The 4,228-nt window shown below is 43.7% G+C and overlaps 1 long non-coding RNA gene across 1 annotated transcript; it reads right to left on the reverse strand.

Moving 5' to 3' along the window:
* Positions 1 to 808: 808 nt before the first annotated feature.
* LOC128367631 (uncharacterized) lies at positions 809 to 3,713 on the reverse strand. The gene is made up of 3 exons (XR_008321934.1): positions 3,678 to 3,713; positions 2,697 to 2,819; positions 809 to 848 (listed from the first exon to the last, which is right to left on the reverse strand). It is a non-coding gene; the product is annotated as an uncharacterized LOC128367631 (long non-coding RNA).
* Between the last annotated feature and the right edge of the window lie 515 nt (positions 3,714 to 4,228).

A 4,228-nucleotide genomic window follows, 5' to 3' on the forward strand; every position in this document is an offset into this window, starting at 1 on the left:
TGATGGGTGATCGGTTTATTTAAACTCATCAGTGTTTCCCACAGATCTGAAGGCAATGTGTGGTGGTAGGCCAGCGGCCGACGGGGGGGGGGGTTGTTTGGTAAACTGGCCGACGGGGGGGGGCATAAAATGATGGAGACACACGCGGTGTGCACGGAGGGGAGGGGCTGTGTGTGTGTGTGGGCTATGTGAGAGAGACACGTGAGTGACAGAGAGACGGAAGGGGAAAGGAAATGCAGCTTAACGAATACGATGCGTATTTTTTTTAAATAGCGTTAAAAAAATAATTAATAACGAAACGCAATATGTGGCGGCCGGTGTTGAATCTGTGGCGCACCGCCACGAATTAGTCTATGTGTGGGAAACACTGCTCATTGATCGGTGATCGGTTTATTTACACTCACTGATCGGCTTATTTAAACTCATTGATCGGTGATCAGTTTATTTAAACTCACTGATCGGTCCCAAAAATCCTGATCGTGTAAAGCCTAGTTGTTCTGTTTTTTTCTTTTTAAATATAGACATTTCAAAATATCACATTTTAGAGCTGTGATCATAATAATACCGTGAAACCGGGATATTTTTGCCTCAGGTTATCATACGGTCAGAATCTCATACCGGCCCATGCCTAGTCATGATATTTGATTTTGTCCAGTCACCTGTTTAGCTGTGAGATGGAAGCTGCTGGCCAGGCCCAAGATTGACTCGCTCTGCTGGATCTTCGTCTTCACTCTCTGATGGAGCTTCAGCAGCTCTGACGCGTCGTCCACCTTCAGCTCCGGCCTGTGAGGGAGATTCCTCAGCGTCTCCCAGCTCTTCACCATGAACTCTGCTTCGGCGCCTAGTTGCTGGAGAAAGTAAGAGAGTGTGTCTGATTGTTTTAGAAGAAATGTTCCTCTGAAAACACATTATGACTCCAAACAGAAGCTACAATGCATGAAGAGTAGAGTAAAGCCATTCTGAGTCTGAGCTTTTTCCTTTTCTTTCTTTCTTTCTTTTCATTTTTAATTATATTGACTTTCACACATATAGTTTACAGAAAAAGCTGATCCGCAAACATGTACAGTATATTATGGACTTCAATATAGATATGTCCGTTAACAGTTCCCTTCCCTAGAATATGTGCTGTGCTTCTAGAGTCTACTCAAAGTACCATTTAAGAGTCTACAGGTGTGAAGCTGAAGTGTCACAAACATTGAATCACACTACCAGATCATTTTTCAATCGTAATGATTAATGCAAACCAAGAAATCTCTGCAGTATTTGCTCAAGCTTTTAGCAATTTTTCTAAATTATTATCTAAATTACAACTTTTCTGATCATATAAAGATTATATTTCCAGATCCACAATATCAAGATCTTTATGCAATCAGGTTTTTTAACTAAATATACAAAAATAGATCCATTCGTAAACAAGGATTATGATACTCTTGATACTGAATATAAAAAAAGGTGTCAAACATTTTCACTTTGTTCTTCCATACATACATGTGCATAAATGTCCCATCAGTTTCATAAGCCCCTGTGTGTCTCCAACAATGAAACCTGATCCAATAGGCCCAGCAGTCCAAAGGTCAAACTGTTTCTTTATTAGCAGCAGCAGTCAGAACATTTTTAAAAGTCCTAACAGTCTCCACAGTCATCACAGTGTAAGGCCAAGTCCACACGTACCAAAACCATCTTCTCCCCCCCTCCGTTTTCCCCGGCAACGTTTCAAGAATATTTGAATACAAACGGATCCATCTGAACACGACTCAACACGCTACTTCATATTCCAGCCTGTAGGCGGCACAACATCTAACATCCTCAATCAGTCTGTTTAAGTGTGACTGTGTCATTTTAACGGAGTTACACAGACTGACTCTAACAGGCAGCACTCGGTTTGCTAATACAAACACAATAGTTACTCCATTGCAGCTGTTTCCCCGCTGTATGTTCAAACACACGGTGCGTTCAAGGGCCCGTTGTGCGTTCAGAGACTGTGTGTTTAGGGCCCGGGGGAACGCGCGCAGCCTATTAAAGCCTTGGATGTACATCCATGGCTGAGGCTGTATCTGTTGACTGTATGTTATCACAGTGGAAGGCTAGGCTCGAGGGGTGTGGCGATGACATCATCCAAACGCAGGTATGCATCTACACCGTCCAAATGAACACTCAAGGGCTACGTTTGCAGATTTTTTCACCCTGGGACCAGGTTTCAGAAAGCTTCATTTTCACCCTGGGACCAGGTTTCAGAAAGCTTCATTTTCACCCTGGGACCAGGTTTCAGAAAGCTTCATTTTCACCCTGGGACCAGGTTTCAGAAAGCTTCATTTTCACCCTGGGACCAGGTTTCAGAAAGTTTCGTTTTCACCCTGGGACCAGGTTTCAGAAAGCTTCATTTTCACCCTGGGACCAGGTTTCAGAAAGCTTGGTTTTCACCCTGGGACCAGGTTTCAGAAAGCTTGGTTTTCACCCTGGGACCAGGTTTCAGAAAGCTTGGTTTTCACCCTGGGACCAGGTTTCAGAAAGCTTGGTTTGGACAATCGGCCAAAACGATGCAAAACATCTGCGTTTAAACCAGAAAGCGTCTCCGTGTGGACGATGGCCTCTAAAAGTTGCAAAGTCTGAGAGTCATTACAGTCCAAATGTTTTAAAGAGTTCCCAAATATGGAAAAATCCTAATGGTCCTCAAAAGTCACAACAGTAAGACTCACAATAAAATGTGGTCTGGCCTGGCTGAAGTGATCCAGGAGCCTCGAGGTCTGCAGGTCTGAACCCAGATCCATCAGAGTGCACGAGTCCAGCAGCTTAGAGACACAGTTCAGGTCTTGCATGGTCTGAAAACACACAACATAATTATATATATATTCCATATGTGTTATATATATCTGTCTGCACATATAGTTTGATCTTTAATCTTTATATTTCCATCCAATGTTAACATTTGGTTTTTATGTAGTTTGTTATAATTTGATCTGACAGTAAAGAACAGTCAGGCTGTTACTGGCATGCAGTATTTAAGAGCAGGCTTCAAACGTTCCTTTGTGATAAAGCTTCTAGTTGGGGCCGGTTCCAGCTCCTAGTTTATGCTGCTATAGGCTTAGACTGCCGGGGGACTCCCATGATGCACTGGGCTCCTCTCTCCTCCTCCCTCTCTCTCTCTATCCATCCATCTATCCTCTCTCCTCCTCCCTCTCTCTCTCTATCCATCCATCTATATCCATTAACATTCATGTTCTATTAATGCTTCAATAAGCTAAACTTCTTCCCCGGAGTTGTCTGTGCTTTCTGGTCTCACAGGTAATCTGGGCCTGGAGACGTCCGGATGACAGATTCCTCTCTCTCTCTCTCTCTCTCTCTCTCTCTCTCTCTCTCTCTCTCTCTCTCTCTCTCTCTCTCTCTCTCTCTCTCTCTCTCTCTCTCTCTCTCTCTCTCTCTCTCTCTCTCTCTCTCCTCGAACCGGTCCAGGCAGATGTTCTCCCACTCTGAGTCTGGTTCTGAGGGTTCTTCCTCATGTGGGAATGTTGGGTCTCTTTAAAGTTAAAACCTGAAGAGTTCGGTTTAGACCTGCTCTATGTGGAAAGAGCCTTCACATGACTTTGTTGTGATTTGGCATTTTATAAATAAAGATTGATTGATTGATTGATACTAGTCAAAGGTTCGGACACACTTGTTGTTGGGAGTCTAGTCGGTACCTTCAGCAGTCTCTCTCGGTATTTCCTGCAGTTCATTTCCTCCTGTTGCTGCTGGATCTTGATTTGCTGGTAATTCTGCAGATCATTCAACTCCTGTTTGGTCCGGCTGAGTCGTTCCACTGTCTGCTGCACCACTGACAGCACAGACTGCAGGTTTAAGGCTGCGCCCGACACCTGAGACACAGACACACACACACACACACACACACACACAGATATCACACTTATCTCGATTTAAACTGTACCTTATAATGTATTATATAATAGAGTAGATCGTGTCATCTCATGTAATTCCTTCTCTGTTAGGGAATTGTTTGGGTTCAAGCATGGGTCTTACAGCCCAATTATGCTCAACGTTAAATACGGACGGAGCCTTCTGTTTGTGCTCTGCTTTCATTTCCTCTGTATTTCTGCACGTTTCCATAAAGCTTATAGATACGGACCAAACGGAGCAGTACCACTGGAAACCATGGGGGGCAGTGTTGCTGTCACTACTCCATACGTAGCTCTAGTGAGACACGAAGAAGAAATAACAATGGAGGAACTTTTTG

This window comes from Scomber japonicus, chromosome 11, assembly GCF_027409825.1.
Source record: "Scomber japonicus isolate fScoJap1 chromosome 11, fScoJap1.pri, whole genome shotgun sequence".
Classification (NCBI taxonomy): domain Eukaryota; kingdom Metazoa; phylum Chordata; class Actinopteri; order Scombriformes; family Scombridae; genus Scomber; species Scomber japonicus.